Source organism: Vulpes lagopus, chromosome 7 (assembly GCF_018345385.1).
Source record: "Vulpes lagopus strain Blue_001 chromosome 7, ASM1834538v1, whole genome shotgun sequence".
Taxonomy (NCBI): domain Eukaryota; kingdom Metazoa; phylum Chordata; class Mammalia; order Carnivora; family Canidae; genus Vulpes; species Vulpes lagopus.
In genome coordinates, this window is record NC_054830.1 from 107,342,310 (window position 1) to 107,366,488 (window position 24,179).

General features: G+C 48.8%; 1 protein-coding gene across 2 annotated transcripts in view; it reads left to right on the forward strand.

Annotated features, from left to right (window-relative positions):
- Positions 1-24,179, forward strand: part of SPOCK1 (SPARC (osteonectin), cwcv and kazal like domains proteoglycan 1) — a 498,184-nt gene that overhangs the window by 98,744 nt on the left and 375,261 nt on the right. The window lies entirely within an intron of this gene.

Sequence of the window (24,179 nt, forward strand, 5' to 3'; positions counted from 1 at the left end):
GATGCCAGGGCTTGGCACCTATTTTGGGTGTGACTGTCTAGTGAGCCTCTGACTTTGTAGATGCCTGGCTCCTGGGCTGCAGATGTGTGTCCACATCTCCTGTGGAGGATGCTGGGCTCCCTGAGTGGGGAGACCACATCTTCTTATTTTAGCCCCTGGAACAACGGGCTTCCTCTCAGTGGGACCAGGACAGGAGCCTGCACAGCAGCAGCTTCCTGGGGGTGCCAAACTCAGGATCACGGAGTCTGGCTATCACCTGGCTACAAAGCTTTTGTTTTTCCTCTCTCTGCTCAGTGGCTGGGCCAGATGGGTGAACAGAGCAGAGTCCAGGGCTAGGCCGTTGCAGGAAGCCCATGGGGTGACCCTGTGAGGCTGCACGGTTGATCCACAACACAGCTGTGGGTTCCTTGCTCGCTTTTTCAAGCACGAGTAAAGACAGATCCTGTCAAATTAGGAACTAAAATGTATTTGGCTTACCCGGGAAGGAAATTAGCCAAATTTTCCCCTTGCTTTGGGCTCTGCGATCCGTGTCTTGTCAGCAGGCTTGTTCCTCTTGGTCTTTCTGGCTGGGTTGGGGGTGGGGGGTCGCTGTGTGGAGCCTCAGAGAAAGAGGGGCATCCCTCTTTGGGCCAGTGGGGGCAGGGAAGCCCCTAGGCTTGTTCATGGCGACAACAGTGGGACTGGGGCAGGCTGTCTGATGGTACTTGTCCCTGTGTGGCTTGGAGAGGACCTTGGTCTCTGCCTGGAGGTGGGGGCAGCAGCTTCCATTTTTGCCTTCTGCCTCTTGCCTTGGGCTTCTCACCCACAAATCACACCTAAAGCTTCTCTCCCATTTCAGACACTTAATAACTTGCGGTTCAGCTGATTTATGGGGCCAAGATAAGCTCATTATGCGAGATGTCAGTAATTATATGAATTGATGAGGAGATTTCCCTATTTCTTCCCTCGGATGCTTGCAAAATCATTTCAGGTGGATTTTGCATTCTTGACCTAAACGGTGATGAATTTAGACATTAGCTTCCTTCAGCTCAGGATAACTTCTGCGCTGCATCCACTGCAGGGTGGGGTTTCTGATGAAGTTTGCCTGCACGGTGAGTGACAAAGGCTCCCTGCATCTTTGATGAGTGTGTGTTGTCTCTATTTTCCTAATTATTAATTATTTATTAAGAGCATTACCTGGAGGAGTTCAGCCTGCTGGCTCCTGCTGTAAATGCTTGCTGCATTCACAGATGGGTTCAGAATGAGCAGCGGTGTGTTCTTGAGGATAAGAAATCACAAGGCTCTGCAAACAAACTTTGTAGGTAGTCCCGATGTCATATAACGCATGATAGGTTAGTTGGCTGGCTTTTCAAAGATTAAGCTGCTAGCACGGATGCATTAGCAGTGATGAACCCAGGGGTTAAATCCAGCTTGCAGATGTGTTTTGTTGGGTCTGAACAGTTTGTTAAAAAAAAAAAAATCTTTTTTTTTTTTTTTTTTTGTTAACATTAAGACATTACAAGATGTTCCCCGAGACCCCATATATTTGGATTTCCTCTTTGGTGTGGAAGATGCTCAGGCTCGGCCAGCTGGCTCAGCACGCTCTGTGGAGACTGTTGGTGGGTGTGGGCCGCTTTGCCCCCATGTGAACCCGGTGCACCTTGTTCATTCAGCTCATCAGTTTGACTGTGTGTGGCATTTGAGCCTGTGGCTCCGGGAGCTGAGGAGCGGGCGCGGGCCTGCTCGCTTGGTGGACTGTCGCCCGCGGGGCCGCCTCCGGGCTGCAGCACCCTGTGTCCGACAGGCCAGCGCGGCCTGGCGTCCTGCTGCTGAGCCGCTTGGCACCCTGCTGTCCCCTTGCTCGCTCCCTTCCGGCCGCCCTGGCCCGCCAGCTGTTCCCCGAGCTTCCCTCCGTGGCCGCGTGGCTCGCCCCTCCCTCCCTGCGGTCCCACCGCGGCCCACGCCCGCTCGCTTCCCCGGGCTTTCGTCCACCTGCCGGGCTCCACATTTCCCCTTGGGCGTAGCTCTTACTCCCTGAGCGCGTTAAGTGTGTCTTGATGGCGTGCACCCTTTGCCTCTGCTCGGCTACCACGCGAATCCCACAACGACAAGCATCTTTGTTTTGTTCGCTGTTTTATCCCGGGCATCTAGAACAATGCCTGGCGCTTCGCAGACGGTAATAAATGGTCTGTGGTGGGGTGTAGTGGAGATCACAGAGTGTTTTTTTAAAACCTTCAAGGTGATTGAAATTTAGCAGGCTGGGAGCGGGAGCTGTTTGGCACCTCAGGGCCCAGCACCCAGAGGGGCCGGGCGGCGGGGTGTTGAGCGGCCTGAGGGGCGCCCGGGGGCCCAGGCCTCTGCCCAGAACCCACACCCCACGCGGCCTCCTGCTGCTTCATCTCTTCGCGGCCGCTGAGGGTTAAGGTGGCGGCCTGTGTTTCATGTCAACCGGAGCCCCGGGGACCGGAGGCGAGGGCCGGAGAGGGGCGGCGCGGTGGCCAGGCGAGCGGAGGGCCTGTTGTTCCAGCCCAGCTGCGAGGGCAGCGCGGCCCCCACCCCGTCACCACACCGGGGCCGCCGCTGCAGCTCATGCTCAGGAGCACCTCTGGGTGAACTTACATGCGCCTTTCACCCTGCACTCCAAGGTTCCGAATGGTTTCCAAAATCTGTTTCAGTGCTATTAAAAATAGACTTTTCCTTTTTAAAAATTTATTTATTTATTAGAGAGTGAGTGAGCACACAAAGCAGGGGAGAAGGCCGGAGGGAGAGGGAGAAGCGGACTCCCCGCTGAGCAGGGAGCTCGACATGGGGCTCCATCCCAGGACCCCGGATCATGACCTGAGCTGAAGGCAGACACCTAACTGACTGAGCCACCCAGGTACCCCCAAAATAGATTTTTTTTCTGATTTTTTTGTATTTCTGTTAGAAATTGCTTTTTGGGCTCAGACTTTTTCCCCTTCACTTAGTGAAGGAGGACAGGATTTCAGAGCGCCTCCTTAGCAGCCACAGCTTTAATGTTGTTGCTGGGGGGACTGGCTGAGATCTGACCTCCTGGGACTGCTTCTAGGAGCCCCCATATTCACACTGTGGGGTCTCATGTAGTTGTTCACATTTTCACCTCCATCCCTACTCACTAATAGAAAATTAATTACAGTGAAAGATGAAGTAGTACAGGCCAAACATCACCTCGGCCAAGTGGCATAAAACACACCTCATCCCCACTCCAGATGGTTGTCAATAAAAAGTGACATTTAAAAACGCTGACTAAATTCAAACCTGTGAAATGCTTCCTTCCATAATTTAAATTCATTTTAGGGGAGATGTGCAAGTCTGTTTTGTTATAATGTCTGTAAGCATATTAATCTCTCGAGAACTAGCATATCTGCAACGGTCATACATTTTCCTAAAAGCTTTTCTGAGAGAAACCTAACAGCTTCTACGGAAACAAATGAAAACCCCCTCTGACTCAGGGGAACTGGAATAAATGGGCCTATTTTCTCCCGGACATGGCAGGGTTGCACTTGTAACCTGTCTTCCCTGACTTTTCAGTGTTGACTCTGAGGTGAGATCTTCCCTCGTAGCTTCTTGGGAAGGACAGAGAAATTCCTCTAACATAACAGTCATAAAGGTGTACCCTCCTTCCTGGGGAAACCTGAGGCTCAAGCCTTGAGATATCAGATGGAATGCAAGCCTTTCTGGGGGAAAGGTCCCTTTAGCTTTGTTCTGGAAGAAAGAGGAGCTCAGATCCTGGGATTCATGTGGTGGCAGGGGGCAGGGCCTGCTGTGAGTGTGGAGAGGGGCGTGGGGTGTGCGCACACCCATCCATATTTACAGGGGCTCCAGCAAGCAGGCTTTTCCTGGAGGTAGCTCTGTGACCGTGGGCAAGTTACACATCCTCTGTAAGCCCCCATTTCCCAACTCTTGGGTGAGAATGTGAGGAGTACCAGCTGCGAAGCATCATTGTAAGAATCAGATCAGACGATATGGGTAAAGCCAGCACATGGCTGGCACTCAATAAATCTTAGTCTTTATTGGTTATCATCTTTTTTTATTAGCTATCATTTTGCCAAGCTTCCCCAAACCCCTTGCATGCATCTGTTCCTTATGCTTGTTGGAACAATGCAAAGATAGCAACTCTGAGCATTACTGCTTTTTCCTCCAGCTACACTGTTTCTGTGAGTGGGACATGGTCCACACTTCCCCTGAGGTTCTAGTCCACTGGAATCATCAGGGTTAGTCCCTGCTTCCTGGCCCCTGGTTGTGGTATTTGGTGCAAGGATGCCCTGCAGCCTGCATCAGGAGACAGGCCCTCTCTTTGCTCTGCACCAATACCCATCTGTTGACTCTGGCTCTAGCAAAGCAGGACATTCAGGGGGAGGTTGGGGAGGGATTTCTGGTGGGTGCTCTGCTGCTAAGTGTGTGAGTGTTAGTGGGAACCACCCCTGCTTTGTCTGGATCTAGACTTTCTTCTCTTTGATCCATCCTTTTCTTTCCTCCTTGCCAGCTGTTCTTAGCACCATCGGGGTTTGGGTGTGTGCCATGTAGCACCCAGGTCCTTGGCTAGGAGCAGGGCTTGTCTTCTTGAGAGCTGTCTGAAGTCCCAAGGGCTGTACAAGGGCCTTACAAGGAGCCCTTGGATGACCACCATGGTGTCACCCTGCCATGCTCTCTGCATGACTCCAGAGACCAGTTATGTTAAAAGCTCTTCCTCTTGACTCCTCAAAATAGGAGTAATGTATTCTAATTCCAAGGACCTTCCCTTGCTAGGAGATGCAGTGTATCTTGCAGATTTGCTCTTCTGGTTAGACAAGGTAGATGAAGAGAAAACAGGCATCTCTTGGGCGCCGGCAAGGTTCAGGACTCTGTGTGGCCTTCTTGCAGGACTCAGTAGTCTCCTTGTCCATCTGTTAATCTTCCTGTCCCGAGCTGGCTTGAGCCTCTTCCCAGTGGAGGCTCTAGCCATAATGAGAGTCTCTCCCGGAGTCATTCATATGTGTCACCGGGAACTGCAAGGTCTGCGTGTGCAGGAGGAGGCGATGGCAGGCTAGCTAGGAGCAGCCTGTGGCGGTGGGGACAGGCAGGGCCCTTACTGGAGCTGCATTTAGCATACTGTTGTCTTTTACCCCATGGCCTGGCAATTACGGCCCTGGCCAGAGGCTGTAGGGTCCTTGGCTGAAGCTTTGGGATGCATGGCTGCCCTCATGGTGATGGCAGGAAGACCATGGTCATCTTAAAGAATGTGAGAGGCAACCAGGCCTCTAAGGATGAGCCAACTTATTCAAGTTCAGTGGTTGAGACTCGCTTCAGGACAGTTTTGAGAAGCTGAAGACTTATGTTATTTTCGGGGAATGTTGACCTCCGAGATAGTGAGTCCAGGGCAGAAGTTAAACTCTCCCAGAGTAAGCAAGCCTTGTGGTTTCTTTCATCTTTATGAACAAAAAATTTTGTCTTGAAAATAAAAATAAAATACATTAATTTATAAAATAAACTTTGCAAAGACTGACTTTTAGTCCCTATATGAGCCTGTCTTCTGCTCTTGGTGAGGATGCGGTACAGATGATCTGGTCTGTGCCTGAGGCTCCATTTGGTTGTGAGCTGTCAAGGTGGGGGACATCTGCACGGAATAGGTATTTTTTAGTGATGGAGATGGAGTCACAGATTTTTTTTTTTTTAAATCACAGGGCATTATAACCCAACATTGAAGAACCTGGGCTCTGAATTCTCCCTGGTAGGTATTTTAGAATTAAATGAGCTCTTGTTTGCAAAAATTTGCTCCACACATGGCCTAGCCCTCAAAAAGTATTAGCTATCATGGTTGCTTGATGTCCTGACTCCTGATGGACATCCTATGTGGGCTTCTGCTACTTAGAAAAATAGAACTTTCGGGAAAAATAAAAAGGTTACCAAAATATAAATGGTAAGTGCACATCTCTCAGGGGACATAAATATTCTTGCCTTCCATTGTGCATCATTCAGGATCATGTCATTGGGACACAGATGGCGCTACTCCACCCAGTTCCTTTGGCTAAAACCCCTGGCCCTCTTTGGGGCTCCCAGCTGCCTACCTTGTCAGGTTGTTGGGAAGTCAACTGTCTTGCTGTACAATATAGCTCCTGAGTAGGTCTCTCTGCCCTGTCTGTGAATGCCAGGTCATGGCAGGCTGGTGCATTTGGTATATGTGTTGCTGAAGCGAGCACAGGCTGGTACATTTGGAATCCTTTCTGAAGTCTTTTACTTGCTGGATATTCATTTTCAGGAATAAACAGGTGATATAGTGTTAGATTTTGTCGATCACTTAACTAGGAAGAAATTATGGGAATATTATCCATAAAATTGCAGTAAACCCTTGTTAATCTGCCAAATTCCCAAATTAGTGAATCAATTAGATTTGTTGAGTATTTGTTTAGCTGTGGTTTCCTGGTGACTCCTGCTTTATTTACTCTCATAATTTCCCTAAAGATTTGTTTCTGTCTTCCTGAGAGAAGAATGTGTTCTGCATATCCTATCAGAAGCTGCTAGAAGGGCTAGGGGCAGAGAGATAAATTAAGCAAATATTTCAGATTTGTTACTGTATTTTCGTCAGCGATATAAGTTAATGATCCAAGGCCAGATACATTGCTTAATGCCAGGCACAGCCATGTTAAGTCCTGCTTCTCCTGGGGGTGGAGGGGAGGCAAGGATAGATTGCAGTTCAGGTTTTCTCCGGCCTGGGTCCCGGGGTGTTGGGGATCCGCCTCATGACACTTTATCTTGGACCGAATACAGTCTCTGGGCACCAATTATTTCAAAGGCATGAGTTATTGTCATCCTGCCACCTTGTCCCAACCCATCAGCTAACAAGGCTGCCTTGCCGAGGTATACATGTACCTGGGAATTGCTGGCAGGCAGGCAGGCCTCATTGTAAGTCTTGTCAGCCTGCAGAATAGTCCCATGTGTGGATGATAGAAGCAGTCATCAATAGAGTGTGTAATGGTTGGGGGACTCTTTGCTGTCCTGTGCAGGCTCCCTGGGCTCCTGGAGATTGGCCCTACTATTACCATTCCAATAATTCATATTTCTTCTTTTGGGCTTTGAGGATTTTCCTTCATTTGGCAAATTCTCCTTAAACATGCACTTGATAAATATTTATTGAATATTTTCTGGGTAGTGGATGTAGAACTAGGCACCAACGGTGGGAGGGTAGGTGTGTCCAGGAAGGGCTTCCTGGAGGAGATGATGTCTGAACTGAGTCTTGAAGAGTATATAAGAGATCTATGTGAAATGATTCACACAGATTAACTCAGGTGGGCCTCTCATACCCTGAGTAGTGGGCATTCATGTCATTCCTCTTTGATGGAGGAGGAACTGAATCTCAGAGAGGGTAAGTAACTTGCCGGAGGTCCAGAATTGGTATGTGAACTTATGAAGTCTGTCTCCAGAGCCCACACTCTCTGTCACTGTAACTTAGTGGTAGACAGGCAGGCAAAACCCCATTCTGAACCAGTGTAAACAAGGAAATTAAGGAAGGCATTTGTGATGACTGAGAAGACAGTGAATAAATCTAACCTCCTTCAGGGCTGGTGTTATGGAGGGAGGGGAGTTGAGGGTGAAGAGAGAAGCTCGATTCCTTTCCTGAAGCAGTGTATGATTTAACTAGAAAAGGCCGAGAAAGCTCTAGTTGATAGAAATAGTAACTATGGCTATGTGTACAGCCAGATGTCAATCTCCAGGGGATGACAGTAGGAGTTCATAACTACTGGCATCAACACACTCACCGTGTGAGGGCACCATCCTCTGATATGGAGAAGGGATGGGCATTCCTCTCCTCAACTCTTGGACCAGCTCTTGCTGAGTGGGATGCCACTGTAATTCTAGGGGTCATAAGACATCCATGGAGCTCCCTCCATCCCATGCCCTGAAGGAGTTCTTTGGGAAAGCTTTGGTTCTCTGACCTGGCATCCTGAAAGGAGCATGGAGCAGGATTTTGAGCTTCTGGTTTAGCAGTCTAAAAACCTCAGTTCTGATCCTGCCTCTATTGCTCACTTACTGAGTGACCTTGGGCAACTTGCTGAACATCTCTGGACTGGTTTCCTTCATCTGTCAACTGAAAGCAATACTTACCTTAAGGTAAGTAGCTGTTGATGGTTGTGAAAGCATTTAAACATTTCAAAGCATGAAAGTTTAATGTTCTTTGCAGAGAATGCTCTTAATGTTATATTTTCTCATTCTGTTGGGTGGAAGGGAGGTAACTCACCACTGAGATGCCTTCTCTTGGATGGCAGTGAATCCACACAGCCACGTTTGGAGGCCAGATAAGCCACTTCATATACATGGAATTAGTAAGTGTGACTTTGCATGACTGCTTAACCTCTCTCTTTCTCCCTCGTCAATAAAGTAAGGAGCTCGAGCTCTCCTTTGCAGGATCATTATGGAAAATGTGATGATGCACGAAACACTCCGGAAGCAGTGCTGGTGCTTAGAGAGTGTCAGTAGCACCCCCTCTCCCCCCATGACCCACCCCCATCACAACCTCGTTGTGCGCATGCTCACAGGTAGCTGCAGGTGCAGTGGGAATGGATCTCTCATCTAAGTTCCAATCCCGTGTCTCCCAGACTTTAGGGTGCCCTGTCCTGGTTTTGGCCACATTCCTGAACACCTGAATTTATAAAAAAAATTTTTCTTTAAATCACTCTCCCTTTCTCCAATTTCATTTTAAATAATAGTAGATATGAGACTACAGGTTTAATACATATAACATAAATTACTTAAAACATTTTGTGTACTTCCCCAAATCTCCAGTGGTGTATGAGAAACGCTGTGCTAATTGGATGTATTTGAGATAACTTCATGCCCGCTGGAAGTGTTTTCTCTGATATTTCTCAAGAAATACTGGAGGCATTTTGGAGGTTGGTTGGTGAAGGGAACATTTTTATATGAGGAAGTTTGAGGAATAGAATGAACTGAATTGCAGGTAATATTTTTATCCGAGTGCAATTTGAGGAATAGAGCTGGCTGAATTGAAATTCATTTTGGTATTTATTTGGGTCCTCAGGTTTGGAAGCTCCATCTCTCTCTCTTGATAGTAGAACCCAAAAGCTCGATCCAGGGTAGTCCTTGACAAAGCCACAAAAACTGAGGAGTATTACAGGCTACAAAGAAATGTAACGCCTTTTGGAGAGACTTTCAAAGCTCTGATGGGGCACCACTGGCCTGAAATCACAGCCTTCATGTTGGTGTTGGGGGCCTTAGATCTTTCTGGGAGCAAATTAAGTGAGTAACCTGAGTTTGACATTCTGATTCAGGCTTTTCAGGGGCCACTGCACACCCAGGATAGAATTGCACCCAGGCCAGCAGCATGCTTTGAATTGGCCTCCTCGGCTTACCTACTCACCTCTCGGGAGTGTGGCCCCAAGGCTCTGCAGGCTCTTCCAAGCTGCATTGCGGGAATGTGATTTCTGCTCCATTAACCACCTCACCTCATCATGGCCACAGCATCCCCTGCTTTCACTTTGTGCACACAGTGTAACAGCTGCCTGTAATTTGGCTGTAGGTGGGTGATTATAGTAGTTATTAAGTGCCATCAGTTGGGAAGGTGTCACCAGGCATTGATCCCATGTTAGTGGGATGGAGAGAGAGGTGCAGGCCTGGACAGAGTGTTCTGGTGTTCACCACGTTACTTACTGACTGCGACCCGCTCATCCCAGACCAATGAAAATGCATCCTGTTTGTCATGACTGCACTTTCATTCTCTTGTGAAGAGAAATGTGGTTTTAATTCCAGAGATCAGACGGGATGACTTGTGTTCATATGGCTGGTAAATCATTTCAAAGAAAATTACTTTGGCATGCCTGACATTTGTATGGATTGCTTATGAATTAAAGGAATGAATCCTGGTCACGTCAAAAATATTTTACCATTACAAAAAATTGTGGTCTGCGGAAAACAAAATTCAATAAAGCTATAAAGCTGTCTGACCATCTTTCGGAGTGGCAGAAATGCAGCATTCTGGGACCTTGTCATTGACATAAATGTGCCACAGGGTGAGCATTCTATAAGAAGAGAGGACTCAGGATAGAAATGAGGAGGTCTTGGCTCTGGCCCCAGCTCTGCCCACTGACCACCATTTGCCTTTGGGCAGGAGTCATGTCATCTTGCTGGACCTCAGCTTAGCTGGGTTATTGACTCCACTTGAATATCCGATAAAAGCTTTGCCCTTTCCTTAGAAAACATGAACAAACCCAGAGAGTATTTCTCACAGAAATCCCAGGCTTGGTATTTCTCTTGAAGCTCAGCCACGAGCATCAGTTTAAGGATTTCTATACCCAGTGGGCCGAGCAGTCTCTCCCTGTCCTAAAGACCATCTTAAAACTTACTCGACTTTTTAACACTCTTCTCTAGAGGAGGAAGAGACCAGGAGAACTGGCTTTTGGAGCTAAACTCCTCATTTCTCATGGGCTCTGTTTCCTGGTTCAGTGCAGGGGACATTTATTGAGGCTATTTTGGATGTGAGGCAGTGGGACAGATGAGGTGCAGAGACGAGTGAGGTATAAAGCCAGTCTCTGAAGGGAGGCTGTTCACATGGGCATGTGCGTTGGTGGTGGTGATGGCTGGAATTAGTGCTGGCACTGGCACTGGAGAAAGAATTGGGATTTGAGTCTGATTCTCACCTTGTGGTGAGTTCTCGTTCAGCCTTTTGTAATCCTGGGTGGTCCACCGGGCCTCGGTTTCTTCATATGTATGATAAAGTCAAAGACTCTAGGACTTTCTTTTTTTATTCTTGCATGGTGACGTGCAATATTATGTTAGTTTTAAGTGATTTGACATTTGTATACACAGTGAAATGATCTCCGTAATAAGTCTGGTTACCATCTGTCTTCATACAAAGTTAGAAAAAAATTTTCTTGTGATGGAAGCTTTTAAGATTTACTTCCTTAGTGCCTTTCACATTTGCAATACATGTTATTAACTGTAGTCACCATGCTGCACGTTACTTCCCCGTGACTAAGTTATTTCATAACTGAAGGTTTGTACCTCTCTACCCTAAGACTTTCTACTTTTCAGAATTATGAGTGAATATGCTCCTGTATTCATTTTTTAAAAAGATCTTATTTATTAGAGAGAGAAAGAGAGAGAGAGAGAGAGAGAGGGAGAGAGAGCACAAGCAGGCAGAGAGGCAGAGGGAGGAGACTCCCAACTGAGTGGGGACCCTAATGTGGGGCTTGATCCCAGGACCCTGAGATCATGACCTGAACTGAAGGCAGATGCTTAACGGACTGAGCCACCCAGGTGCCCCTCCTGTGTTCATTTGTAAGAGTTTAGCAATCTATTCATGGAAACAAGATCCCTGCCAACAAATAAGCAATACAAGTGTAAGAATGGCTGAGAGCACATACTGAGACTGTAGAAAAGGAAAGTATTACTCAAAGTTCTGCTGATGGGGAAAGCCTGTGCCCTGAATCCAGGGACCTTCATTCACCTTGAAGAATTTATTTTAAGTCTTATTATCATCATGTTAATCATGGAAAAATAGACTATACTCTTTATAAAAACTCCAAAACCTAAAACATATACCATTTATCATCTAAGCAGCTGGATATGATTTCCTCTGATCATTTTGTATAAAACCTCTAGACCTTTGGATGTGTGCACATTCATGGAAATCCACTCATTTATTAATTTAACAGTATTTATTCAGAGTCTACAAATGTTCCTGGCTTTGAGTTAGGTGCTTAAGTCTATAATGGTAAAGCAGATGTGGTTCCCCAAGGATGTAATCCTTCAGGATGGAAGACAGTAATATCAATATATATTTCCAACTGTGTAAGCATGCACACAAATGCACGTATGCACACATACACTCACTTTCAGCTAGTGCTATGCTCTGTTACTGCTTTACTTTTGATCCCCCTGTCATACACTGTAAGCTTTTCTCTGTTGCCCATCAGACAACCACAGAGATCACTGACATACAATAGTAAGTATTCATGTCTGGAGGTAGCAGGGATAGACTTTTCTTGACTGGTCTTGATAGCATGTCTGTGGGTCCTCTGGGGGTCAGCTGATATAGGATGGCCTCGGTTAGGAGAAGTCAGCATGTAGTGAATAATCCAAGTATGGGCATAGAGGTAGAAGGAAGTGGGAGCAGCTGGACTGAGACAACGGAATTAATCATTTTGGCTTTCATTAGTTATATTCTTACTGTGTGCCACCAGGTACTGGGTCAAATGCTTCATAGACTGGCAAATTGAGGCAGAACAACTAAACTGCTGGTCTAGCCAAGGTCCCACAGCTGCTTTGTGGAAGTACCAGGATGTGAACACATGCAGTCTGTCCCTAGAAACCATACCTTCCATTCTCACTTCTGGGTTCACTCTTGGTAGTAGAGGATCCTGTTGAGAGACATTTGACGAGACTTGGTAACAGTTTATGGAAGAAAAGAGGAAGAGGTTGTGGATGTGAGCTTTCTAGCTGTAGGAGGGGGACTCTTGACACAACAGAAAGACTACATGCAAGTCTGTGCATTGGCATTGGGGTTTTAAAATTGCTGAGCTCGAGAGGGAGTCACGTGTCTTTGGATGGTAAATGGGAACAGTGGTCAAGGGTGGACTCGTGGCATCTGCCCAATGAAAGGAAAATAGGAAGAGCTGAGAGCCCTAAGAGTAGAGTTTTTAGCAGGTCCCGGAATTGGAAAGAGAAAGAAGAACCTGTGAAGGAGTGAGCTGAAAGGTGGGTAAAAACTGTGCAGAGAATTTAGTTGTTGGTTGAGACTGAAGGAGGGGGGTTCTCCAGTGGAGGGATGGCCTATGGTCAGGGGTGGGAATCACCACCAGAGGAGGAAAACAGAAGAGGTAAAGGATTTGGCAGTGGGGAGGCCAGGGGCACTGCCAGCAGAGTGATTTTGGAGAAGCAGTGGACACAGAAGGTGGGTGGCTTCCTGAGCAGAGTGACCGAGAAGGACAGGATTGAGGGTCAGCTTTCGAAGTCAGTTGTGCTGACTCGGTAGCCAAGGTCAGGGCCACTGTGAGTGCAGGACAGGGGCTGTCTGAGGGTGACAGGGTGGCAGGTCACAAGGAGGTGACTGGGGATGCCTGAGAGAGCAGGGCTCATCCAAGGAGCCCACCCCAGGAGGGACACAGGAAGGTGGGGGTCAGGGACAGGCATGGAGGAGGGAGGGCGGAGAAGCCATTGGGGAAGGCACTGAGCACATGTGAGGTTAGGTAGGGCTGGGAGGAAAGGGTGTCCAGTGGCAGGGCAGCATCATTATTGCTGCATCTTCACTTGGCTTCAATTTTCTCACAGTTACCTACTCCCTACACGGCAGCCAGAGGATCTTTTGAAAAGAAAACCATTGACGTTCTCTTTTGCCCTCAGCATAAAGCCTGCTCTCCTTAAGGTGGCTTTCATGCTGGTTGCGTTTTGTGTTGGGGCTCCTGCTGGCTCTTCAGCCCCATCCAGCCCCACCCCCTGTACTTCCAGCTCCTCTGTTCCTTTTGCCTGGAGTGCTTGACCCCCCCATACCCATACCCACTCCTTTGTAAGTCTGGGCCTCGGTTGATGGTTGATCTCTGGCTTCTCCTCTGCATCTCTTCTCTGGAAAGCACCTTGATCTGTGCTGAGTCCCCAGCATCCAACACCATGGCTGGCGCACATTAGGGGCTCAGCAGAACCTTCCTGAAGGAAGTTGACATGGGCGGTGTTGACACATGAGAAGTCCGTGCTATTCCTCGTGGCTGAGAATATCTCTGCAGGTAGGGGTTTCCCTGGTGCTTCTAAGCCCCTTTGTCATGCTTGCCACAACTCCTGTGTGTTTTTCAAGCCTGACCAACTGCCCTCTGCCCGCAGTCCTCTTTTTCTTTTTTTAAAATGGAAATAGAACAGGCAAAGCAGACCTCACAAGGACCTTTCTCCTTTAGACAAATAGCTGGCATTCCATTAAAATGGTAATTTCCTTTGTTTAAAAAGGCAGATGTGGTCAAATTAAGCTAATCTAATTTGCAATTTTTCATTAAAAATATATATGAGTTAGGCCGGGAGGCTATTTGGGTCCCTGGGGTCATTGCGTTAGCAGTCACGGGAACAAATGGCCTTTATTTGCTCATAGATATGTAGAGCTTCCAGGCAAGCATCATTTCCTCACATTGACTCCTCTGTGACCTTGTCTCAGGCCACAGGCAGATTTCTGTCTGCCAACTTGTCTTGTATTTTGTCCTTTTTTATTAAATAGAAAATCCCTAAGTACCCCCAGGTTGCAGAGTCCCTTGTCGAGAGAACAGGAGAAAGGTTCTCCTCTAACTTAATAGAGAACACAGGACAAAGACGTGGGGTTGTGTACAAGAGTAAGGAAGAATGTAAAGTCCTGTGTGGAATTGAGGGGACATGGAGATATGCCCTGGCCCATGTGCATGCCTCTGGGTGGGTGGGATGCCAGAGAGTGGAGGAGGATAAGGCAATGGTTCCTTGACATTCTCACATTCCAGAATTTGTTGGTACCATTTATAGCTTAAGATTTCTCCTATAAATGCATCATTCATGCTTGGAACCTGTCTGTCCCTATGTGAACCTTAATGAGAGTTTATCTGCTCTTGGCCGTTAGCACAGCACTGCTAAGCTGTGTTGGAACCTGGATGATGTGGTCAACCAAGATGATCTGGTCTTTATTCTATAGCCCAACCCCCAGGGACTTGTATCCAGTCCATTCCTTAGCAGCACTTTTGGCATCTAAGAGTCCTGGATTGGAGCACCAGCCCTGCCTCTTGCAGCATTGTGGCTCCACATGTGAGAAGTGGGGATGCTACTGTGTGGTGCTCCATACGTCCTTGGCTCATAGTACTGGTCATAAGTGGGGCCTCTTTCCATTGCCCCCAGCTTTGGGATTGCTTTTCCAGTGTTGGAACCATGCATGTGACATTAGCAAAGCCAGAGGTTTCTCCAGCTTCTGTTTCATCTCAGCATTGACACCTGGAACCCTGATGAAAGGTGGTTCAGTCGTTCACTGTGCCATCAGAGCTTAAAGCAAGTCCAAGCTGTGTTAGAGAACAGGGATGAAAATGCAGGAACCACGGAGGCAGACAGTGCCTACCAGAGGAGAAGGCCGTAAGCTTCCCAGGGGCAGACAGGACCTGGGCAAAGTGTTCTGGCACTCTGGAAAGCTCTTGGTCCTTCTAGTCCTGGGTGACTGTGGAGCATGTGACAGTTGGAGGTGCTTCTATACTATTTTAAAGATGGCCGAGATCCTTGGATTATCATTTTTAAGACTGTGATAAAACCCATCTCTCAGGAAGTGTGTGGCAGTGCGCTTTATTTGTCCCTTTTACATCCTGTCTTGATTGGTCTTTGGAATGAGCCTTAGGTGTTTTGCTGTAGTTGGCCTATTTTCTTGCCTACCTAAATTATGCCAATTTGTGCAGAGATGGTATGTGATGACAAGTGAATGGTCTGCAGCGAGTTCTGTCTTCTGCCGCCCTTTTCTTGTCACTGTCACAGCTGTGAGCATTGGCAAGTCCTCCAGATAGATTTTCCTTTTCTCTTAAATGTTTGTCTAAAATTAATTCTGACTGTTTTGAAGAGGTAGCTGAACACTCAAGAGGGTTTTGCAGAGCGGCATCACCAGCCCCGGCAGAGGCTCCAGAGGTGTGACGTTTGGTGTTGTGTTTGAGTGTCTCCCAGACATGGAAACCAAGTCCATGTCCGCGCAGAGCTGGAAGGGGTGAGTGGCTGACATGCCACTGGGCAGACCTGGAGGGAAATCCCTGGGCTTGGAGCCTTAAATGCCATTATACCGTGTGGTTTCCAAGGGTACAAGATGGCCTGAGTCATCATGGGCCTTCAAACCCTGGACAGTTGAGAAAAACAGTCATTTTTAAAAATGTCATTGAATGACTTTGCCTTTGCTCTTCAGTATCTTATGACATCAACCGCAGCTCCCTCTTTGCCCACAGAGATCAACAAACATAGGAAGAACCTGGCTCAACGTTGGAAAGGATGCCGGTGTTTCATGGGTTTCTGTGTATTCCATGGGTTTGGATGGTTTGTGGTCTTTTCAGTTAGCAGCTAGCACCATGCTTTCACCCAGCAGCTGAAACTCTTGTCTATTAGGTGTGGGCCTGTGAGGGAGCGGGTCTGCTGTGCTTGCTGTTACATCCCTAGCAGAGGTCTGGCCCACAGCAGGAGCTGAATAAATACTTACTGAATGTGGTTGTGAACGGACTCTTCCTATATGCTGATTGGACTTGATATTATAAATATTTCCTCTTTGCTACAGACAGAGAGTCTTGGCTTAACTGTTCCTGTTTGTCCTTGGTTTTAGGTGCAATTTTAATTGGTCCTGGGTGAACAAGGTAGGACCTAGTTCAGCCTGAGGGGGGAATGAGAGACTTCTCTGTTCTTAGCTTGTCCTGTCTTCTCTGTGGGAGTTTTGTCCATCATCACGTGACTACTGAGTCTTACTCATTTGTATATCCTCAGAAGCTGGGGTCTCAGACTATTGCCCAACACCTGGTTTTATAAATCAAGTGGTGCTGGAGCATGGCCATGCTGTAATGCAGAGTTGAGTGGTGGCAGTGGGATCCATATGGTCCAGAAAGCCCAAGTTGTTTACTCTCTGGCCCTTTATGGAAAAATGTTTGCTGACCCCTGTTCAAGACCACCAGGAGGTGCTTGGCACATGGTAGATTCATGGCAAGGCATGTGTTCAGTGAATGCCTGAAAAATGGTTGAGTGGAGTAGTTTGTCATTCTGCAGGTGGGGTGTCCATCCCTAGGGGCTGTGGATGAGGGGAGGTTGTGGGTTCAATCTCAGGAATGAGGGCTGGGTGTCATAACTTAGTGTGACCTGGTGCCTCTGTTGGGAGAGGAGTGGCTGGTGCTATCCATTTATCTAGTTATCAGATATTTATTGAGCCAAACAGTTGCTGAGCACCAATAAGGTGACAGCAGTTATGGAGCACATACTACTTGCTGGCCACACTGGGCTGCCTATGTGTTGTCTGAGGTGTTCATAACTTTCCTGCAATACCTCTGCTCCTCAGATGATAACGTGAGACCTAGACATTGCTTCACCTTCCAGCATTATACCCTGAGAAAGTGGCAGAACCATGTTCTAAGCTTGGGTCTGTCTGACATCGGAACCTGTGGTCTCCCTGCTGAGACTGTTCCCCTACACTCAATGGGGGCACTTAGCAAGTGGATGCCAACGAGCCTGGTCCCTGATCTTAAGGGGTTTGTAGTCTAGGGGGGGTCTGAATTGTCTCAAGTCCTTTTTGGAAAAAGGTACCAGGAAGACAAGAAGACTTCCTAGACAAGAGAAAGATGGCAGACAAGAGAAAGATAGGAACATGGACTGTTACTGTTGACCACGGGACTAATACCATTCAGAGCATGCCCCAGGCATTGTTTCTTTCAATCTGAAGAACCCCGTGTGATGGGCACTGCAGACTTGAATTGGGTCCCCCCCAAAAGATGACTCCAAGTCCCGTATCCTGGTACCTGAGAAAGTGACCCCTGTTGGAAGTTGAGTAGGGGTGCCTGCAGGTGCAGAGTTGGGCAGAGCAGCATGGGTTCTGGGCTGCAAGGGCTTTAAGTTTCAGGTGTGGCTCCGACTCCGTGCTGACCCAACGTCACAATGTGCCCTTCTGAGAAGAGCCTGTGGTGCTGCCCTCTTCGGTCTTAGGCTGTGTTCCCCAGCAGGCAGAGGGGAAGGAGTGAAGTCGCCCTGACGAGATCACCGTGGGAAGCCAGCCTTCCCCATAGGCTGGCTGACGCTGGCCTGCATCCACCTGGGGGACAGGCTGCCAGGGCTCTCACCCCACCTCCACCATCCAATTTCCCTTTCCAGCCTCTCTCTTCTCTGGGGGAGGCAGGTAGCTAAAGATCAGCCAGCCAAGTAGCTGCTGGTTTTGTCAGATCAATTCATCAGATTAGCCTTGGAAACTAAGGGCCTAGTGGCCCAGAGGGTGAAAGGAAGAGACAATTTTGGAGTCTACCATGATTTTTTTGCTTGTTTTTATTTTGTGAAAAATCACAGGAGCTTTTGGAGATGGTCTCATATCCCTATTTTATGCCCAGGGAAAGGAGGTTTAAGGCCTTACTTGATGGAGCCAAGGAGTCGCAGAAAGTGGTCATGCTGTGATTTGAACCCAGAGTCTTTCTGACTTCCAAGGTCTTGCTCTCAACAGTTGGTTCTGGAGCAGGAGGTGCTCTCCGGGAGGGGAACGTGAGGTGGGGCCTCCCAGTAGGTGGTCTGCGTGGGGACTGTGGGAGAGGGGTAAAAAGCCAAGGGACTGTCTTGACATGTTTCGCAGTTTGACTTAGTCCTGGCTCAGCAGCTACTCAGACTTCTGAGCCGTATGTCACGCGCCTTCATTTTAAGGTGAGCACGAATAGGCTACTTCCTCCCACTGGGCAATGCTGCCCAGTCTTCCTCCCTGGGGTTCCTCTTCCTAAGCCACAGTGTCTTTAAGGAGCTCACAGTCACATACTAGAAACACACGGGCTGTTTCATTACCTGCTTAGGAAGATGTACCCAGAAGCTATTGTCATGATTTCACTGGTATAGCAAATACATCAATGTATTTTCTGTTGTTACATCCATTTTTTGCTTTGGGTATTGTCTAACCTGCCCCATTACCTCCTCCATGTCCCCCCTTCCCCAGCCCCCACCATCTCTGCCCTCATCATGTCCTTACAGTGGAGGGTAGATATATTATAGTCTAGATGGAGCGTGATTCACGTGCACGACATTTGCTCCACCAAGCTGTCGGTCTGGTGAGTTTATTTGGTGTGGATCTTAGGGAGTTGTTATATGAATATCTTAGAGGAAGCAAAGGAGAATGATGAATGCTTGGAAAGCTCTTCCCTGACATTCTAATTCTTACTCACTAAGTGTTAAAGTGGCAATATTTAGTCTGATGACTCAGTCTGTGCAGGGGAATTGGTTTTAGTGTTATCACCACTGGGGCTCATGAATTGATCCACCACTAAGGTCTGAATTACCCGAGAGATGAGTTTACTTGGACTCTGGGAAGAGGACAGTCTTCAGCCCCACTCGCCCCACAGCCTCTGTTGTCACGTCAAGTCCTGGTGAGTGACTTGCCTGATGGTGCCACCAGACATGTCTTGGCATATTGAAGGAAAATTTCACATTCAAATCAGATGCTGATTTAATGTATGATTTATGGCTATTAAGCCAAAGAAATGAGTGAAAACTTTAAAATCATTGGCTCATCTTATGTGATTTTTTAAAGCAGCACTGGTAGCCTCCAGTGGGTGAGAGATGCTGCTCAGAAGTATTTGCAGTGTGTTTGGGGAACAGAAAAAGTATTAAGAGACCTTGTCACTTGAACAGTGTCGTTTTGAACATGAAACCCTCCTTTTTTTGTTATTTAAAGCCACAGGATGGCACAGAAGGAACACATTCGCATATTACCCAGGATCTCTTTTTCTTTGCAGTGAAGATAAATCTGTATATGTTTGATCTCTCATGTTTGAAGGAAATTAAAATAAATTTATTACGATGAAACTCTTTTCAGATGGTTCATCTGTCTTTGTTGTGAAAGAAAGCCAGAATGAGTTTTCATTCTAGTGGCTTGAAAACATGATCCTGACATTATCAGTACCGGGAGGCGGGTGGTGGGCTGACACTTCTTACCCAGCGCCGCCGTTCCTCTGTAGCACTCTGAGCCCGGGGGCCTGCCGTTGACGTTAGGTGGCGATGGGAGAGTGTTCTGATTGCTTTTAGGCTTTCTCTGCTTCCTGTGGGAGAGCAGGGTGTACTTCATGGCCAGAGTGGGGCAGGGAGGGGAGGAGGCTCAGGAAGCAGTCCCAGCTGTGCAAAAGCCGAGGCTGCGGAGAACTGTGAGGCGCCTCGGGGTGCCCCAGCCGTCTTGTAGACGAGTCCTTGGACACCTCAGGACGTAGTAAGTGCCTTTCCCTGCCTCTGCTGCTTTTCTTTCCTGCTGATGACTTGCCTCGGGTCTCACATCCTTGCTCCCCAGGAGGGAACGGAGTTAGTAGTGGTGATCATGGGGTGCTGGCTAGACTGTGCAAAACAGCCTTTGCTTTGGGCCCTGGGCCCTGGTCTGGGCTGCTGAAGCCAGGGGGAAGGGCTCCTGCTAGAGAACATGCTCACCTATGGTCATGAAACCCCATCTGGCCACTTTGCTCAGAAAGGGGGCCATCAGCATGTGGTGGTTGGTAGCATCTTCATCTCCTCTCTGGCTCAGGTAGGGACTCTGACCTCATTTGCATGAGGCGCCTTTGGCCACCCGTGTTTCCCGCTCAGAAACCGTAGCCCTCTGTGCCAGAGACAAACGGCTGCTCTTTAGCTCAGCCTTCAGCTTTGGCTTTGATGGTCAGCTAGCTTATCCTCATCTTACGGAGCTGGAGGGGCTGTCCTCTCACACCTGTACTCCCGGTACCACCTCTTTCTCACTGCTGCCATCCTTACCTCCTCACATCTTCCCGAAGCCACCCCACCCCAGCCATCTGCCCTGACTGTCCCTCGGGTGGCAGTTCCCAGGCAGGGTTGGAGCTAAGACGTACAAGGGGCCAGGTGATTGTGTTGCGTTTCTTCCGACTCTGTCTCCTGACTTTCATTTAGTCTCCTCTGATTTCTTTTAGGCCAGTCTCATTTCTCTTTAGGCCAAAGACTTACTTTCAGGGCTAATACGATTAATTTGTTGACTAGAATCTGTCCTTTGTAGAAAAACATCGAGGAGTTTGCTCTCAACCCATTGGAGGAGAATGCTGAATTCTCCTGCAGCTGGTGGTCATGTGGAAGCAGAACAAGTAGCCCTCCTCTCACGATTGATCTGTCAGCTTATTTAATTGCTTGTGTCTTGCTTTGTGCCAAAAAACTTAATTTATTATTCCACGAGTAATACATGTTCCTTGTAGAAAATAAAAAAAAGAGAGAAAAGAAAAAGTAACAGGAACAAATTGTTCCTTGATATTTGGAGAGCGAGACATCACACACGTGACATTTTTTACCCTGAAGTTAAATCAACGTAAAGCATAATTTGCTGAGATAGCCTGGGCGGGGCGCCGCGGGTGTCAAGCCTTCCCCAAGGCCCCTTCCAGAGGCAAAGACTGGGGGGCGGTGGGGGTGGGGGTCGTGGAGCTTTCTCCAAGGCCCCTTCCCCAGGCAAACACGGGGGGGGGCTGCAGGGGCAGTGGTGGGGGTCGTGGAGCCTTCCCCAAGGCCCCTTCCCGAGGCAAGACCGGGGGGCTCCAGGGGTGGGGGTCGTGGAGCCTTCCCCAGGGCCCCTTCCCGAGGCAAGACTGGGGGGCTCCAGGGGTGGGGGTCGTGGAGCCTTCCCCAAGGCCCCTTCCCGAGGCAAAGACTGGGGGGCTGCAGGGGCAGTGGTGGGGGTCGTGGAGCCTTCCCCAAAGCCCCTTCCCGAGGCAAGACTGGGGGGCTCCAGGGGTGGGGGTTGTCAAGCCTTCCCCAGGGCCCCTTCCCGAGGCAAAGACTGGGGGGCTCCAGGGGTGGGGGTTGTCGAGCCTTCCCCAAGGCCCCTTCCCGAGGCAAGACTGGGGGCTCCAGGGGTGGGGGTTGTCGAGCCTTCCCCAGGGCCCCTTCCCGAGGCAAGACTGGGGGGCTCCAGGGGTGGGGGTTGTGGAGCCTTCCCCAGGGCCCCTTCCCGAGGCAAGACCGGGGGGCTGCGGGGGGCGGCGTGGCCCTGAGCGAGCTCCGCACCGACACCGCCGCGCTGCCCAGCGCCCGCACTCTGGCCCCGCTTGCAGGGCTCCGCGGGCTCCTCCCTGCCGGCCGAGTCCCTGTGCACTCCCATCCTCGGTTCAGGGCTTGAAGCACCAGCTTCCATCTCTTCCTGTTGGGAGAGGGGCCCAGCTCTCCAGCGGGGCAGGGCTAGCGGGCTCTGCAGGCCCTGCCGCTCCTCTCCTCCAAGCATCAGCGAAGCCGGTCCCTGCTGACCTGCCGCGGCGGGACAAACGCGAACCAAAAGGCAGCAGAGCACTTCTGAACGGCCTACCGTTTTTGATGGGCACGTGCACGAAAACAAGAAAGCGCAGGTTGCGGGTTCCTGTTAGCGGTGCTGTTAAGCGGGCTGCCAACACCTTGCAGAGGACCTCGGCGCTCCGCGGCGTCTTTCTCTGTGCATGTGCAGAGGGCCCGAGGGCTGGGCAGGGCGGCAGGGGCAGGGCGGCCAGGCAGGGAAGGAAAACAGGGGCCTGGCTGTAGAGTGAATCCAGGGGCTCGGTTGCCCGGAAGGCTTGTTTGCTTCTCCCTGGTGCCAGATGCCGGTTTCTGTGAAACAGACTTCTTGCCAAGATGCTTTGGGAAGAGAAGCGTGAGGGTCTGATTTCTTTTTGAAAAGCCCACCCCTTCCCACGTCCCAGGGGAGGTCCGCAGGCGGAGGACCTCGTGCCTGCTGACATGCAATTCAGACCCGAGTGACTGTGGTCAGACCCGGGGACTCTCATTACTCCCTGGCTCCTTGCGTCAAAACCACTCAGTGGTGGCCACGAAGCCAGCTCTGCACCTGTGGTTACCAGCAGGTCCGCTTCACTTTTAGTAAGCGAGGGTAGGCGGGGGGAACAGGTACTTGCTGGCCTCCAGAGGAGCCGGTGGCTGTGCTGCTCTCTTCCTGGGTCCGGAATACCTGGGGCCTGGGTTTCCTGCTGGGGCCATAACTGGGCCGGTCCTGGCTTTTATTCTAAGCTCTGCTTGTTTCCAGACCTGGAAATAATTGGAGGCGAGTGTGCCTGGAGTAGTCTTCTCTGCATGAGTGCCTGGTGGCTGCTGGTTCCCTTTTGTCACGTGTGCCCATTTAACTCTGTGTACTTGGTTGCTGAGATGGCCAGCAACAGTTTTATTGCATTCAGTGCTTTTGAGGTGGCTTTTGAGTTTCTTGTGGTGCCTTCTGAAAAGGCCTGATGCTCCTGAGTGCAGAGGAAAGGAATATTCTTCTAAGCTCCTTTGAAGTGGCCTGGCGGCTTGGGCTTTGTTCTCTGCAGACACATCTTTGGAGACTCAAACTGTGGATCTCCGAAGCGGGGAGGGCTGGGGGTAGTGGGTGGTCACAGGCAACTGAGCAGACCTGGAGCATGGGCTCCCTGCCCCACTCATCCCACTGCATCGGAGTTTTGGTGGTGTTGTGGCTTAATTTTTTGGTTTGGGTTTTTTTTTTTTTTTAATCCTTATTTTAGTTTTTGTTTTAACAAGCAAGATAGGCAATTGCCTTCCTTCTTAAAGGAATCTGGGTTCATTTTTACCTAAGTCAGGATCTTGGATTAAGTAATTTATGGAGATATTTCTGAGCTTTTAAATGTTTTTTCTTTTTGAGGTATAATATGAGAAAACACACAGATCTTAAGTGTACAGCTCAATGATGTTAACCCCTAAACATTCCTTTGTAATCTTATCCCATTAAGATCTAAGAAGCTTTCCAGAACCCCCAAATGCTCCTTCATGCCCTTCCCAGCCACTGCTTCCTTAGCAAGGGTAACCACCATTCTTTTATCACCGTTGCTTCATTTTTCCCATTTTCAAACTTGCTATAAAATGAATTCACCCAGGATATATTTTTCTATAACTGTCTTCTTTCACTCATCATGTCTGTGAGATTACCATGTTGCATCTATAAGTAGTTCTGTATCGTTCTATATTCCATTATAGGAACATGTTACCGCAATTTATCTATCTGTTCTGTTGATGGGCATTTGGTTGTGACATTTTCAAAAGCTTCACATATAAGCCATCTTTTAGTATCGGCCGTCATTCATGCTAGGGATTTAAAAAAAAAAAACTAGCAGTGACGTTTTCTTTTTTTCCAAAGGAAATGTCTGGATTCTGTTCATAAGAAATAGACAGAACGTGAACTGCTATAATGTCATTGGGGGTTGGTGGCTTTGAGCTCCTGGCCTCTTTGCCTTCCTTTTCCCCTGGGGTGGCCCTGGGGTGAGGCACTCTAGCTTATTGGTTCAGAACCTGGCTGCAGGAGTTGGACCATCTGTCTGCTTTCCCCTTGCTTGTGCATCTTTGGACAGATTACTCAACCCCTGTTTCCTTATCTACAAAATGGACGTAAAAAAAAGGAGTGCTTATGTCATAGGGTTATTGGAAACAATAAGAAAGACCGTGCAGGGCAAGCATCACAGTGTGGCCATTTCGAGTGTGCTCTGTGAGTGGTGTGGGAGCCCTGCTGTCTTTCTGGGGCATTGTCATCATCATTCCCATCTTGTGGGAGCCTAGGATTCCTTGGG